Source organism: Macaca fascicularis, chromosome 18 (assembly GCF_037993035.2).
Source record: "Macaca fascicularis isolate 582-1 chromosome 18, T2T-MFA8v1.1".
Classification (NCBI taxonomy): domain Eukaryota; kingdom Metazoa; phylum Chordata; class Mammalia; order Primates; family Cercopithecidae; genus Macaca; species Macaca fascicularis.
The window spans coordinates 38,176,134-38,194,041 of NC_088392.1; the positions used below are offsets into that span (position 1 = coordinate 38,176,134).

The window sequence follows — 17,908 nt, forward strand, 5'->3', positions numbered from 1 at the left end:
GCAATCACCTGTATTACCTTCAAAAAGCTTTTCCACTTTGCCATTCACACTTAGGTTTATGACAGCCTAGAATTATCTTTTCTATATAGTGTGAGAAAAGAGTCCTATTTCACTTTTTCCTTTATGGATATCAAATTGTCCTGGCATTATTTATTGAAAAGATAGCCTTTTTCCAATATTTATATATTCCTATACATAAATATTGTATAACTTATTGTATATTGTATAACATATATATATACTTATATACTAATATACACATATGAATAGATATCTGGGTTATGTCTCCTGTCCCATTGGTCTACTTTTCAGTCTTCATGCCAATATCACACTATCTTAATCATTATAAATTTACAAGTCTTGATAGTGAGTAGGGCAAGTTTTCTCAAGCTTTTTTTTTTCCTTCAAAGGTCTCTTAATTATTCTGTCATTAATTTTAGTATCCGTTTTTCTTCAAGGGTGTCTTAACTATTCTCAGTCTTTTATTAGTATTTTTAGGTTAATTTTAGAATAAGTTTGTCAGATCCTGGAAAATACCTGACTGGTATTTTGTTTTGTTTTCATGTCAGATGGTTAATGTGCCTACATCATAACAAGGTTTGAGGGAGGCACATCTCATGTATGAGGGTGAAAACCCAATCATCACTTAGGAACTACAAAAGGATCTGCCTGGTAGTTTGACTGGGGTTGCACTGAATCTACAGATGCATTTGGAAGAACCAACATCTTCATACTCCGTGTGAGCTTGAAAAATAATATGCATTCTATGGTTGTTGATGGCAGACCTCTATATGTGGACATTAAGTAGTTTTGTTAGCCATGCTGTTCAAATTGTCCACACTATTAATAATTTTTGTCTACTGCCTCTATCAATTACTGACAGAGGTATTTTATCATATCCCATTATAATTACAGACTTGTCTATTTCTCTTTGTAGTTCTATCAATTTTTGATTTATGTATTTTAGGCATATTATTAGAAGCATAGAAATTTAAAACTCTGATCAAGTCAAATTTTTTAAAATTCAAAAGCAAAGAACTAGCAACTATAAAAAGTGGTAACAAACTTGAAAAAAAAAAAGCTAGAAGTTCCAGAATTGGGGAAAAAGGCAATAACAAAAGTTAAGAATTCAATGGATTGCTTTAATCTCAAATTAGATACAGCAGAAGAATTATTAAACTAAAAATTAGGTTAAAAGAATCTATCAAGATGAAGTATGGACAGCAGACAAAAGGATGGAAAATATAGAGAAGTAGGTAAGAGACATAGAATATGCAATGAGAATATGCAACACGCAATTAATTGTTATTCCCAAAAGAGAAGCAAAAGCAATAGTTGAGAATATAAGATAGAGAATTTTCCAAAATGGATTAATTTAAGAAGCCTAGAGGGCTTAAGTCGACCAGGACCATCTTAATCCAATTTCAAGGCTTGGGGTTTTCTGATCTACCCAGAGGACTGGAAGCTCAGTTGTGGGAGCTTTTATTCCTGATTAACTCCTACTTGCCAGGGTGAAATCCTTGATGGGTTCTGAATTCTTTTTTTTTTTTTTTTTTTTTTTTTTTCTGAGACAGAGTCTCGCTGTGTCGCCAGGCTGGAGTTCAGTGGTGCGATCTCGGCTCACTGCAAGCTCGGCCTCCTGGGTTCAAGCCATTCTCTGGCCTCAGCCTCCACAGTAGCTGGGACTACAGGGGGCGCACCACCACACCCAGCTAATTTTTGTATTTTTAGTAGAGACGGGGTTTCACCATGTTGGCCAGGATGGTCTCAATCTTTTGACCTCGTGATCCACCCGTCTCGGCCTCCCAAAGTGCTGGAATTACAGTCCTGAGCCACCGCGCCCGGCCAGGTTCTGAATTCTTACTGTTTTTCTCTCTAGTCCCAGAAATCTGCCAAAGTGCAGCTCAGAACCTCAGATACTCTATCAGCTAGTGACCATTGAGAAAAATGAAACCACCCTGTATTTCTAGCAGAGAAGGATTTAGTTGTTTATAATCAGAGAATGGGTTGTAAAAATGTTGCAAGAACTAGAGAAGTGAAAGGGAAAGGAAATACCACCCAGAGATCAAGAAACCGACTTATCCCCTGGGTTATAGCCCACCAACCCACAAGATTGCCACTGCTCCTGGCACTGCTATTAAAAATGACCTACCACTTCTAATCAGAAGCTCCAGAGTTAACCCCATCAATGCTGCAGAAACCAACACCAAAGTTGTTGGAGCCTACAATAAGTCACTGTCAGAAGTGGAAAAATGGCTTATTTCTCTCCTCATCCAATCAACCTAAGACCACAGGGGCGACGCTATAGTTCGACAAAGACAGATTTATTAGGCTGTTGCAATGGGGGAAACACCAAAGGAACCATGGAGCATCTCACCAAACACCAGGCAAGACAGCGTTATTACAGGATTTGGGGGAAGTGTACAGTTTAGATGAAATTAAAGTGAAGCAGTGTTTGAATAGGCTTAAAGCAAAACAAGGCTGTGTGTAAAGAGTCAATATCATATCTGGACTGCAAAGTGGATCAGAGTCCTGTTTCCTTAGAAACTAAAAAGTGAAGATATATGTGGTATGTTGTGTCTAGAAATCACTTATCTGAAACTCAGCATACAGATTGGTTATCAAGGTTGCTTCTCTATATCAAAGAGGCTCAGATCCTTCAGGGAAAACTGAGATGTGTTTCATTCTTACAGATATAATTTCAAACCACAAATGATTTTAGGAAAAGGTTTTTTCCAGTGAGTAAGAAAGCAATCTTGATTTAAAGAAGGTATTATGATACTTTACAACTGCAGCATGGCCTTAGAGAAATATTGTTTCCCATTAACTTTACACTTTGGCAGTTTTCTGGAACTAAAGAGAAAAACATTAAGAATCCAGGACCCATCAAAGGCTTTACCTGTGGCTGTTGCCCTAGCCTGTTGAATGGCAGGACAGATTGTTACTTTCTCAATCTGGGTTCACTGTTACATTCTCATCCCTTTCTTCCATTTTCAGTCTTCCTCTAGTGTTTCCCATTGCCAAAGCCTAACTAGAACTCAGCTGGCAAGAAAGTCTGGGAAAAGTAGTTTTCAGGCTTGTTGCCCTGAGATACAAAGCAAAGAGATGAAATGGAGCTGAGAGCCAAGAGGAAAAACAACTCACAGAATATATCTTTTCAAGTTCAGTAAATGCCCTCAAGAACAAAGTAGTCTTGGATGATGAGCTCATCTCTCTAGTTTCTCATCTCCACCGAGATCTTAGCCCATAGTTCCTGACTACCTTTTTCATTCTTTGACACATAAAAGAAAATGATTTTTAGATTTTCCAGCTATTTTAGTTGTTCAAACAGAATGGATATTTTAGCAAAATTACCTACTTCACATTACCCATTCCTTCTACTTTCTGTTCAGTTTTAACACATTCCTATCAAACTAATCTTCCTAAACTCAGCTCTGATCATGTCACTTCCCTGGTCAAATATCTCAAATGGTTCTGTGTTTCCTGAAAAATCTAACTTTTTTACCTGATATTCAGGGACCTTTATGATCCACTTTTGATGTAATGCTTCATTCATAATTATCCTCCTCAACTCTTTCATAGGAATGGGATAAGTCACTTCTACAAGAGACTAGGGTCGCCAGGCATGGTAGCTCTTTCCTGTAATCTCAGCACTGTGAGAGGCTGAGGCAGGAGAATCACTTGGGTCCAGGATTTCAGGACCAGCCTGGGCAACATAGCAAGACCTTGTCTCCACTAAAAATTTAAAAATTAGCCAGGTGTGGTGGCATGCACCTGTAGTCCAAGCTACGAAGGATGCTGATGCAGGAGGATTGTTTGAGCCCAGTAGGCTGAGGCTGCAGTGAACTATGATCGTGCCACTGCACTGTGGTCTGGGTGACAGAGCTAGCCCCTGACTCAAAAAAAAAAAAAGAGAGAGACTAGGGTCAAGCCACCAGTACGAGACTGCCTTCTTTAAAGAACAAGGACGACGGGTGGACGTTTATAGCAGGCAAGATCAATCACCATCCTTCTGTGCTTTTCAAATAAACCTGGGACAGACTCCCCATTTTCTGCTGTAAGGATCGGAGCCCAGGGTTTCCCATGCCTATGGGTCCTGCTTTAAGGAAGCTGGACTGAGGAAATAAAGTTGTTGGAAAAAGCAGTCTTATGTGCACAGCATTTCAACCTCCTCTGGGCTACGCAAGAACTGGACTTGGGCCTAAAACACTTCCTTACAAAGAGAAAAGGAGTCTTCACAGGCTGCACTGGACTTATCACCTTGTGTTGGAATGCCTTTCCCTGTTTCAGACTCAATGTGTACCCCTTTATTCTGCTTAAGCATGTGTGTCTTATGGCACTCGACCAACCCCACTACTGTTGTATATAGGGCTATAGTACATCTGTCCCTGCAGGGAGGGGATGGGGCCCTTCTGCTATATATCTGTTCATGCAGGGAAGGGATGAGGTCCTTCTGCTGTGACACAGAGGGATGTGTGCAGGCCAGTTGCAGGCTCAACAGAGGACCTCAAACATTACACTCTCAGCATTGGTTTCTCATCTCCATTATAAATCCTATTTGTGTAGCAACAGCTGTCAAGAGGTGGCTCCATATGTGCAAATGAGAAATGAGACCAGCCAGTGTGTAGACAGGAACATTTTGCCTATAGATGGCCCTTGATGCTGACCTCAATAGGTTATGTGAGCTCAGGACACAACGCAATTTTTATTAGATTGCACCATTCAATGTCCTTAAATTCAGGGCAACCCAAAATGTTTTTCCAAGCTATGTATCATTTCAGTAAAATTGAATCCATATTATTTTAATTCATGGACAATTGACCAGATAACAAGTTGTGTGGTGAGAACAAGTTAATGTCTCCAAACTTTTCAAACCTTGTATTGAAGCTCATTTTTTTCAGTTATTTTTCTTGGGAACAAAAAGCCTATTATGCAAAAAATAAGTAAATAAGTAAACAAACTAACCCCAAACTCCATATGGTTTCAATTAGCCAAGCCCTAGGGGAGCTTAGAGGTGTGTGGTGGGGGAAAGGGTTTGTGACCTAAGAGAACCTATGTTTCTCCCTTTATAAGACTGTAATTCTTCCCTCTCTTTGACTTTCAGATCTCAGCTCCAGATCTATGACATCAAATTTTTCAGCCAATGTATTTTATAGTTTATAAAGGGTTTTTTCATCTATCATTTCACTAGATTCTCAGTAAAACCCTATGAAGGCAACATCTCTAGACAGTAATTTTGTTCCCATTAAATAAAAGGGAAGGTGAGGCTCAAAGAAGTTAGATATCTAAAGGCTCACAGTGTTATATCCAGGCTTCAAGATAGCCCCCAGTGACCCCTGCCTCCCACATTATACCAGGATTGGCCAGTGTGACCAATAGCAATCAGCAGAAGTAATGCTTTGTCACTTCCAGTAATAGGTTATAAAAAGGCAGTGACTTCAGTCTTAAGATCTCATGTTCATTCTCTCTCTCTCTCTCTCTCTCTCTCACACACACACACACACACACACACACACCTCTCTCTCTCTCTCTCTCTCTCTCTCTCTCTCTCTCATGACAGGCCAATGTGATAAGGAACTGAAGTCTCCAACCAACAGCTAGAAAGAAACTGAGACCTGTCAAAAACCATATGAGTGAGATTGAAAGTGGATCCTTCAGCCCCAGTCAAGCCTTCTGATGAGTTAAACATGGAAAAGGGTGAGCAATTCAGATTCATACTGACTCCAAAATATTAAAGTCACCTTTAGGCCATAAATCACACCTGTGTTATGGATATTAGATAACATCTAGTAAAGCCTTCTCATTTTATAGATGAGGAAAATGACACCCAGAAAGGAGAAGGGACTTACCCCAGGTCACAGAGCAAATTGTAGAACCAAGACTAGGACCCAGGCTCTCTCATATTGTATAGGAGTCTTCTATTACTTTTCCATCATCAAGACTGCTCTTAAATGTTTTCCAGTGATGGTGTTCCTGGAGGCAAGCTAAACAGGTCAATCTCAGGCCAAAATTTAAAATGAATAGCAGAAATCATTAATGTATCCCCACGCCCTACTTCACAAATGGATTTTGGGGGGAATTTTGCTTAAATCTCAGACAAGCTAAAGGAAAAGAGAAGAGAGATGCTGATGCTGCATTTTTTTAAGAGCTGGGTCAGAGACATAGAAGAGAGAAATGAAATGAGGTTACTGGCCACCCACTTTAAAATATTATACAATTCATATGCATCTTAAGAGGACATCAAGAAAGAATGTTTATCAATTTCCTATAAAAATATGAAGTCAGTCTTTTAATAAGAGACAAATATTGCAACTTCTTGGAGCAATTTTGCTGAGTCGGCTGAACTGGTATAGAATGTCCTTGTTACATATATCTTCACTATAATATACCCACTTAGTAATTTAGTGCTTGAGACCATCAAAGTTATTTTGCGTTGCCATGTATTAGATTTCCAGTAATGGAAAAAGCATCTTCACTGATCCATCTCCGCATGCACTGTAGTAGTTTAAATACTTTAACATTATTACACTTAAATACAAATGTTCTCAAAATATTTTTACTAACATTTAAGTTATTTAAATGTCTAAAGCTACTGAAGTAAAGGTGAATAAGGTGAGTCATTTTAAAATGGTTGCTAGCCTGATCGATGGGTCAAGAAGATACTGGGGAAAAAGAAAGGGTCCCATAATTAGCCCATGGTCAGTGATAAATAGGCCTAAATACCTACTGGGAAGCCCTGGTTCACTACTAATAAGAAAGAGGACACTCTCTCTCAACTTTAGTTATAACAACAGTCACTACTAACATTTACTGCGCATTTACTCCATGCTAAGCAGTGTACCAAGCACTTCATATGTGTTACTTTCCATAACCTTTATAAGAACTCTATCAGGTACCTAGCGTTACATTTATTTTACCCATTTTATAGATTAAAAATATGAAACTTAAGGAAATTAATTAACTTTACCAAGATCTATTGGCTAATAAGAGTAGATCTCAGAGATTCAATGACACCAGGCCTCTCTCTCCACCTCTCATTTCTTCCCCTCCCCCCTCCCACCTCTCATTTCTGCCTCATTCTCAACATCAACTTTATTCCTCAGCCTCCTCCATGTGTCTGGAAATGGGCAAAAAAGGTTCTGGGGTGACATTTATAAAGTTACTGATCAAAGAAAAAGTCTCTAGTTTGCATACAAATCCCAGGGAAGATGTAGATTGGTCTGACTTAAGCCACATGCCCAACTCTGGGACAATCATTATGTCCAAGAAGGCTCCATGATTACCTGAATCCAGGGTCATATACCCACCCCCATGATCAATAAAACAGATGCTATGACTGGCAGCATTATCAGGTTCCATGATTGTAGTGGATCAGCATCCTAAAGGAAGTGGAGGGATGCCAGACAGCTAAAAACAGATACCCACTTTAGTAGCCTGTTGTGGGAGTGGTAAACGCCGGAGTGGAGAAGTGTCCAGGCAATGGTCAGTCTAGAGGAATTCCATAAAGAAGATGAAATGTCAGCTGGGCGCAGTAGCTCATGCCTGTAGTCCCAGCACTTTGAGAGGCTGAGGTGGGCAGATCGCTTGAGGCCAGGAGTTTGAGGCCAGCCTGGCCAACATGGCAAAACCCCATCTCTACTAAAAATACAAAAATTAACTAGGCATGGTGGCACACACCTGTGATCCCAGTTTCTTGGGAGGCTGAGGCAGGAGAATTACTTGAACCCAGGAGGCAGAGACTGCAGTGAGCAGAGATCGCACCACTGCACTCCAGCCTGGGTGACAAGGCAAGACTCTGTCTCAAAAAAAAAAGTTGAAACATGAAGAAAGACATGAAGATGTTAAATAACATAATGCATTCAGAGATCTGCAAGTATTTTAGATGTGTCTGTATAGTAAGATGTGTATGGCAAGGGATAGAGATCTGAGATTAAAGGCTGTGAAGAACTTTGTACAATACCCTAAGGAGCTGGTGCTTCATTCTAAAAGCAAGGATAAAGTCATTGAAGGATTTTAAGAAAGGGGAAAATATGATGGGTTCTGATTGTGAGAAAGATTAGTCTTTGGATAAATATAAAAGGAAAGTTAGGAGTAGAAAAGTCAGTGAGGAAACCTACAATAGTCCAGGCAAGAGAAAGTGAGAAAATGAAGAGCAGTAGTTTGCAGTGAATGATCTCTGTGATTATCTTGGTGATCAAGAGATGGAGAGGAGCAGTGCTAGGGAGGCAGGGTTTAGGAAGGAAACTGAATCCTGATGGGATTAGATTGTTCATGCTGTCCATGATGCTCAAACACCTTCATGGCTGCCCCAACATGGCAGTGAACCAAAGGCACCCCTATAAGCAAACTGACCCCAAATCCTGCTGGTATCCCTAGCAGAAGCAGTGGCAACTACATTCCACCACCTACACACTTTGCATCTAAGCTGCTGGTTTCACTATTTATAAAGGACACTTTAACCCTTGGAAGTGGAATTATGAGTACTGAAACTTGTAGAGGTCTTTAATGAGAATTTAACAGAACTTTCTAGCTGTTAAAGGCAGCATGGCACATGAAAGCTGGGTCATTAGGGCAGACAGATCTGTTTGGCTCCTGACTCTGATACCTTAAGCTCTGTAAGCCTTGGTTTCCTCAGGAAATAGTTTGCTTGCAATAATTCCATTTATCTCTCAGGGGGGTTATGAGGACTAAAAATAATAATACAGGTGACAACAAAAAAAAACTTCACAATGTGGTTAGAAATGAACGTGTTTGAATCACTAATTTGTTTTGTTCAAGGGGGCACAGGAAGAAAAGTCAAAATATGGGCATTCATGCTTCTACCAACAAGTGAATTATTGCCCATACACACACACGTGCGCGCGCGCGCACACACACACACACACACACATATATATATATATATATATATATATATATTTTTTTTTTTTTTTTTTTTTTTTTGAGAGAGAGAGGGTCTCACTCACTCTGTCGCCCAGGCTGGAGTGCAGTGGCGCAATCTCAGCTTACTACAACCTCTGCTTCCCAGGTTCAAGCGATTCTCCCACTTCAGAGTAGCTGAGATTACAGCCTCCAGAGTAGCTGGGATTACAGGTGCCCGCCACCAAGCCCAGCAATTTTTTTTGTATTTTTAGTAGAGATGGGGTTTCACCATGTTGGTCAGGCTGGTCTTGAACTCCTGACCTCAAGTGATGCACCCTCCTTGGCCTCACAAAGCGCTGGGATTGCAGACGTGAGCTACTGAGCCCAGCCATTGCCTCTTATTGTATTAAGGTGGCAGAATACAGTTGACTATGTCATAAACAGTGAGTTACTCATCCCAGTATGTGCATTGGAATTGAGGTGAATTAATTCATTTTCTGTAACATTTTCTAATAAATTGCATCTACTTATTGAACTTAAAATGGATAAAGTATCTCATAAAAAAGTAAAGTTTTACTGTATTCATAGCCTTGTGGTTAAGATTATACTCCATAGCATATAGCAATAAATACATGTATTTAAATGGCAGACCATCACAGAAGAGATTATTCACAAATGAAGTTGTGAGAAATTTCAGCATTAAAGTAGCAGATAAAGTAGTGAAAATTTTAATTTAAGAACTCAGAATATATATATAGGTATAATTTTAAAGGGACTTGTGTTCCACCTGGCTAATGTTCTTTCTTGTTTGCCATTTTATATTAATCGGTTTGTTAATGTTCTTTAACCTCCTCTCTTACCTTTAAGACAAAAGGTAATGAACTAGCCTAATGCTTTGTATTCCCATAGTCACTTAGGTTAATAGTCTTCCTTTTCCTCTTCCACTTTCTTTAAATCTATTGAGATTTTTAGCAATAGTTCAGCCATAATTGTGACCTAGAAAAATTGTGAATAGAACAATAGGGCAATCACTTTGCTATGTATATGTGTATCAAAACATCATATTGTACGCTTTAAATATAAACAACTTTTAAAAGAAAGGAAAATGTGGCGTTTAGTTTTCTTTTTCAATGTATGTTAAGTGCCTAGAATGCAGCTGGCCCGAAGAAGGAGCTTAGAGGCAGGCAAAACAGAGCTTGGTCTGCATCCTGCTAGTCCGTGCCCTCCCATATGTAAATGAAGCCCTGGCAGAGGAAGTCCATCCATTGAAGTGCTTTCCAGTGAACTCTGCCATGTCTACTATTTAGTTCCTTCTAAATCTTACCCGGAAAATGGACGCTCATTTGGGGCTATTATAGTCAGTAATCTTTCATGATAAATAATCATAAATCAGATATGCAGAATATCTACTCTCCTCCTAAAGAAAAAAATAAGTAATTTCTTACCATGCCAGTCAATTGATTTCTTTTTGCTCTAGTAGACTGGCTGAGAGCCATTAATAGAAGGAAATGCACATTGCAGGTAACTGGAAGGATACATCTTAGTAAAATTAGTACAATAAACCTTTCTCAATTACAAATATACTGCGTATAATTCTAATTCGGGTGACCCTGGCTTTAAGACTGCTGCTGAACTTATGATCCTTCCTACGTTGACACTATAGTAAAGACCAAACCCCATATTGATGACCATTAATTTCTCCAAGCAATGCTTCAGTATTTTGATTGCCAGCCTGATATGCTCACCAAGTATGATATGACAATAACTCAGCTGCCATGGTCTACAGGTGCACTTAGAGTAAGTGAATCTCTTTCAAGTTGCTCTACATTTTATTTTAGCATGTTTTCTGTGAACTTTTAAATGCCCTGCTCTTCACTGTGTCTGAGAAAAAGATGTGATGGAATGCATAGAGTGCCAAAACTGCTCAAAAAAGGTGAGATACTCCACCTCTTTGAAAAGGAAACGTGAGAGTTTAACTTAACAGTAGGAGAAATGAATGTGAATGAGCAAACTTCCAAGTCCACTTGTCACACTCACAAACACAAGCTCAACTCTGAAGTTCAAGGAAACGTCTCTGGAGACTCGGAAGAGCACTGAGCCAATGTAATGGTATTTTTACAAATAAAATGGAATGATTTATCACATGAAAGACCCTACATTGTGTGATGGGGGGTGCCAAGGCCATGTTCCACTTCTTTGTCTAGTTGAATAGAGCAAGTCACCTTGGAAAGGGCCTTCCTAGTCAAAATATAATTTTAAAGGGCCTCTCTTATCTAATAGATACTCATGGCTCCAGAAATGTCTGTAACAGATTTTTTTTAATGTTCTAACAAAGGCGGGCCCTTGCAGTGTATAACTTGTGGCAGGAGAAGTTATACCAAGTTTAATGATTTTTCTCTAGGCTTTTTGAGAAGGAAGGAACAAAGACCTCAACACCTGCTCCCCAAAATTCAAAGTTGAGAAAAACAGAGTAGATCAGGATTGGCTGACCCAAGTTCTGCTGGCTGAGGAGATCTAAAGGATCTTAAAAGTAAAGTCACCACTGGGACTGAGCTGATGTCCAGTTCCAGCACAAGAATCTAAGCGTTCTGGTCCAGGCTGGAGCTAGAAGCACCTCTAAACTTGATTGCCTGGCACCATAATTCCTGCTTTGAAAATGCAATGGCTGAACATGCAAATTCAAACAACAATGAAAAGGCTCCAGTAATCAATCCTGTGGCACTACAAGCAGAACTTGGGTAAGCACAAGCATCATTCCAGGGTCTATAAGAGTCAACGGTAACCTGCAAGGCTAGCCTTCAAATAAGATATAGAGCACCTGCAAAAGCAACAGCAGGGCTGACCTGTGTCTCCAATTATCACACCAGAATTTCAACTGATTAGAAAATTGGAAATGAAGGAAAGTCCATAGAATGAAAACATCAACTGCCTGTTAAAAGGTCATGTCAGGAATTGAATATTTAATTCAATATAAATTCAATAAATTCAACCATTCATTCAAAATAATTGGGTTTCTAATGAAATTAAGAAGCAATTCCAGGCCGGGCACGGTGGCTCACGCCTGTTACCCCAGCACTTTGGGAGGCCGAGGCCGGCGGATCACCTGAGCTCAGGAGTTGGAGAGCACCCTGAGCAATATGGTGAAACCTCGTCTCTACTAAACATACAAAAATTAGCCAGACGTGGTGGCACGCACCTGTAATCTCAGCTACTCAGGAGGCTGATGCAGGAGAATCACTTGAACCTGGGAGGTGGAGGTTGCAGTGAGCCGAGTAGCACCATTGCACTCCAGCCTGGGCAACAAGAGTGAAACTCTGCCAAAAAAAAAAAAGAAGAAGAAGAAGAAGAAGAAGAAGAAGAAGAAGAAGAAGAAGAAGAAGAAGAAGAAGAAGAAGAAGAAGAAGAAGAAGAAGAAGAAGCAGCAGCAGCAGCAGCAATTGCATTTACAATAGCATCCAAAATAATGAAATACTTAGGAATAAAGTTAACAAAAAAATACAAAACATATGCTTTGAAAACTACAAAACATTGTTCAAAGAAATTAAAGATCTAAAAACACAGAAAATCAACCCAAATTCATCAATTTAAAGAATTCATGTTGTTAAAATGGCAATATTCCCCACATTGATCTACAGTTTCAACGCAATCCTAATCAAAACCCCAGCTGCCTTTTTGAAGAAACTGACAAGCTAATCCTGAAGTTCACATAGAAATGCAAGGGACTCAGTATAGCCAAAACAATATTGAAGAAAAATGAAGCTGAAGGATTCACACTTTCTGATTTACTGCAAAACTTACTACACAGCTGAAATAATCAAGACAGTAGTGTGCTACTGGCATCATGATAGACATATAGGTCAATAGAGTATAATTAAGAATTCAGAAATGAACCCATACATTTATGTACAATTGTTTTTCTACCATGATACCAAGACCATTTAATGGAGAAGGAATAGTCTTTTCAACAAATGGTGCTGAGAAAACTGGATATTCATATACAAAAAATAATGTGTACCACTTCCATACACAAAAATTAACTAAAAGTTGATCATAGACGTAAATGTAAGAATTAAAATATAAAACTGATAGAAGAATGCTGTATTAGGGTTCTCTAGAGGGACAAAACTAGTAGGAGAGATATATATATAAAATACTTAATAAACTTCCCTTGATATATATGCACAAGAAATGTATATAATATATATAAAAGCACAAGAAAGCACATGTATATTATATATATATAGGTGGAATATATATAAATATATATATATTTTTAATATAAATGTATTTTTATATAAATATATATAAACATATATATTTTATATATATAAAAAGGAAAGTTTATTAAGTATTAACTTACACAATCACAAGGTCCCACCATAGGCTGTCTGCAAGCTGAGGAGGAAGGAGAGCCAGTCCGAGTCCCAGAACTGAAGAACTTGGAGTCCGATGTTAGAGGGCAGGAGGCATCCAGCACGGGAGAAAGATGTAGGCTGGGAGCCTAGGCCAGTCTCTCCTTTTCACGTTTTTCTGACTGCTTTATATTCGCTGGCAGCTGATTAGATTGTGCCCACCAGATTAAAGGTAGATCTGCCTTCCCCAGCCTAGTGACTCAAATGTTAATCTCTTTTGGCAACACCCTCACAGACACACCCCCCAGGATCAATACTTTGTATCATTCAATCCAATTAAGTTGACACTCAGTATTAACCATAACACATACATAGGTGCAAATCTTTGTGATCTGGTGTAGGACAGTTGTTTCTTAAATGTAACACCAAAAGCACAAGTAACAAGAGTTTCTTGAAAAGGACAAATTTGACTTTATCAGAATTTAGAATTTTTATCCTTCAGAGGACACCATCAAGAAAATGAAAAGACAACCTGCAGAATGATAGAAAATATCTGCAAATATTGTTTACAATAAAGAATCTGATATCCAGAGTGTATTCTAAAAACTATCGTTAAGTCACCAATAAAAAGACAATTCAGTTTTAAAGCGGTAAAGGATTTTTTTTTTTTTTGAGATGGAGTCTCACACTGTTGCCCAGGCTGGAGTGCAGTGGAGCGATCTCTGCTCACTGCAAGCTCTGCCTCCCAGGTTCACGCCATTCTCCTCCCTCAGCCTCCTGAGTAGCTGGGACAACAGGCGCCCGCCACCACGCCCGGTTAATTTTTTGTATTTTTAGTAGAGACAGGGTTTCACCATGTTAGCCAGGATGGTCTCAATCTCCTGACCTCGTGATCCACCTGCCTGGGCCTGCCAAAGTGCTGGGATTACAGGTGTGAGCCACCACACCCGGCCTTAAAGGGGTGAAGGATTCTAATAGACATTTCTCCAAATAAGATACACAAATGGTCAATAAACATGTAAAAATACACTCAATATCATTAATCAATGCAAATCAAAACCATGTAAGATACAACTTCACACTCACTAGAATGGCTATAATAAAAAAGATGGGTAATAACAAGTGTTGGCGAGTATGTGGAGAAATTGGAACCCTCATATACTGCTAGTGGGAGTGTCAAATGGTGCAGCCACTATAAAACACAGTCTGGCAATTTCTTAAAAGCTTAAACATAAAGTTACCATATGATCCAGCAATTCCACTCCTCCCAAGAAAAATCAAAACATATTTATACAAAAACCTGTACAGAAACATTCATAGAAGTATTATTCACAATAACCCGAAGTAGAAATAACACAAATATCCATCAACTGATTAATAGTTAGCCAAATGTTGTATATTCATACAATGTAGTATTATTCAGCCACAAAAAGGAAAGAAATACAGATATATGTTACAATATAAACTATGAAAACATTATACTAAGTGAAATAACTCAGTACAAAGGCAATATATTATTCCATTAATGTGAAAAATCCAAAATAAGTGAATCTATAGAGACAGAAAATATACTGGTGGCTGTCCAGGGTGGAGAGGGGAAGGCTAGGGGAACTGACAGAAGAATTGGCAGGGCTTCTTTGGGCATGATAAAAATATTCTGAACTTAGATCATAGTGATGGCTCTGCAACTCTAAATATACTGTAAACCATTAAATTATACATTTTAAAGGGGTAACTTTTATGGAATATAAATTATATCTCAATAATGATGTTTACAAAAGAAATATACAAGTATGTGTCTTATTTTCTCCAAGAAATGGAGATAACATTTTCCTGTGGGGCTATATAAACTTTAAATAATCCACTTATTTTATATATGTCTCATAAAAAGATTCAGCATGGAGAAACAGTATACTGCAGTAGGTAAGAGCATGAACTCTGGAGCCCGACACCCCACAACCAAAATATCACCCATGCTGGAGTCACAGTTCAGTGCAGCCTCAACTTCCCAGGCCTAGGTAATCCTCCCACCTCAGCCTCCCAAGTAGCTGGGACCATAGGAGGGCACCACCACACCCGGTTAATTTCTTACTAATTTTTTTGTAGAGATAGGTTCTTCCTGTGTTGCCCAGGCTGATCTCAAGCTCCTGGTTTCAAGTGATCCTCCTGCCTTGGCCTCCCAAAGTGCTGGTATTACAGATGGGAGCCATCATGCCTGACCCAGTTGTATCATTCTATACCTCAGTTTTTTCATCTGAAAAATAGGGATAACAGTAAAACTCACCTCATTAAATTGCTGGAAAGATTAAATGAAAAGTGTTTAGCATAGTGCCTGACATGAAGTTAAGTGCAAAATGAAGCTTAATATTCAAAATAATTTTTAATATACATATTTAATGTAGGCTTTAAGAACATGATAAGATTGCTTGCATGGGGGAGAGAATCTGTAGACTAGGTGAAGGATGCAGGAGGACGATATTTCACACTGTATCATCTTTTCATATTTTTAGATTTTTGAATCATATAAGTGTATTACACACGCACTGAATAAATTAATTTAATTAATTATTTTTTTAAAAATAAACCAGACTGTAACTGTACTCCCAAACTAGTCTAGCAGGCTATACTAGTTATGCTCCCATGACTGTAGGATCAGGGAGAACAAATCTAATACCTGGCAACAATGTTGGCAAAGGCATGTATCTCATCCAGATGATGCATCCAGATGGCACGTTGGAAGATACACAACAGAAAAGTTTTTATTGTAAGCAATAGGTAGATGTGTTTCTTCAGATAGAAAACTGATTGATCCGGAGGCTGAGGCGGGCAGATCACGAGGTCAGGAGATCGAGACCGTTCTGGCTAACACGGTGAAACCCCGTCTCTACTAAAAATACAAAAAATTAGCCGGGTTTGGTGGCAGGCGCCTGTAGTCCTAGCTACTCGGGAGACTGAGGCAGAGAGTTGCTGGAAGCCTGGAGGTGAAGGTTGCAGTGAGCCGAGATTGCGCCACTGCACTCTGGAGTGGGCAACAGAGCGAGACTTCTTCTCAAAAAGAAAAAAAGAAAGAAAGAAAACTGATTGATAAAAAAATAAACAGCTGCTAGGCATGGTGGCTCATCCTTGTACTCCTAGCACACTGGGAGGCCAAGGTGGGTGGATCGCTTGAGCTCAGGAGTTCGAGACCAGTCTGGGCAACAGAGTGAAACCCTGTCTCTACCAAAAACACAAAAATTCGCCTGCTGTGGTGGCATGCCCCTGTGGTCCCAGCTACCCGGGAGCTGAGGTAGGAGGATTGCTTGAGCCTGGGATGTGGAGGTTGCAGTGAGCTATGATAAAGGCACTGCACTCCAGTCTGGGTAACAGGGTGAGAACTGTCTCAAAGGAAAAAAAAAGAAAGAGAGAGATGTGGTGGTTAGGAGCATGGAATCCGGAACTAGACTTCCTGGTTTGAATTCCAGCTTTCTTATGAAATTCAGTAAGATTTTTTAACTTCTCTGTGCAGGGGAGCAGGGGGGAGCGGGGGACAGGGGGAGCGAGGGGGTGGGGAGCGGGGGAAGCGGGGGCGAGGGAAGCGGGGTGGGGGGCAGGGAGGCTCAGGCAGGGCGGGCTGCAGGTCCTGAGCCCTGCCCTGCGGGGAGGCAGCTGAGGCCCGGCGAGAATTCGAGTGCAGCCCCAGTAGGCCAGCACTGCTGGGGGACCCGGCGCATCCTCTGCAGCTGCTGGCCCGGGTGCTAAGGCCCTCACTGCCCAGGGCCAGCGGCGCCAGCCACCGCTCCGAGTGCAGCGGCCAGCCGAGCCTATGCCCACCCGGAACTCGCGCTGGCCCACTAGCGCAGGGCACAGCCGCGGTTCCAGCCCGCGCCTCTCCCTCCACAACTCCCCGCAAGCAGAGGGAGCCAGCTGTGGCCTCAGCCAGCCCAGAGAGGTGCTCCCACAGTGCAGTGGCGGGCTGAAGGGCTCCTCAAGTGCCACCAGAGTGGACGCCTAGGCCAAGGAGGCACCGAGAGCGAGGGCTGCTGGCACTTTGTCACCTCTCAGTAGTGCTACAGAAATGTTAGCTATTGTAATTATTGGAGAAATCGCAAGCACTGACACAGAAGCATGAAAGAATTATCTGAAAAGTTAAATTATCCCTTGTTTCCCAGAAAAAAATGAAAAGTTAAATTAAAATGTCAAAAATAAAGGCTATCATTTGAGAAAGCTCTTTCACATTGACAAATAAAAATATTTTGGAAGCAAATGTCTTAGACATAATGCATGCTCAAGGAATCAGGAGCATTTATAAATTGACAAATTATCAATAATTTAGTTGAAATTAATAAAAAGAAAAAGAAAAACAAAGGGGAGAAAGGAAATAATGCCAAAGAGTCATTCTTCTGTTACTTACTATTGGAAAATTTCAAAGGCATCCATGAACACTGAAATCAGAAATGGAAATTGTTGAGAAAGGCAACTCTAATTTTGAACACTTAAAAGATGCTTGGAGAATGAAGAAGTTCCCATTGCTAGAAGAGCTTTCCAATGAAAAGACATACCTTTTATTCAAACTTCATTGGACACTTATCTGAAAACTACTATTCTTCCTATACAAGGTCTTTGGGGAGAAATATATCAGATTTGTTGCATATGGGACACATGCATAAAGACGGAAGCATGATAGTAAAAGGGTTGCCTATGGACCTGTCACCCGC

General features: G+C 40.0%; 1 non-coding gene across 1 annotated transcript; it reads right to left on the bottom strand.

Moving 5' to 3' along the window:
• Positions 1-563: 563 nt before the first annotated feature.
• LOC123570118 (small nucleolar RNA U13) lies at positions 564-665 on the bottom strand. The gene has a single exon (XR_006694124.1). It is a non-coding gene; the product is annotated as a small nucleolar RNA U13 (small nucleolar RNA).
• Between the last annotated feature and the right edge of the window lie 17,243 nt (positions 666-17,908).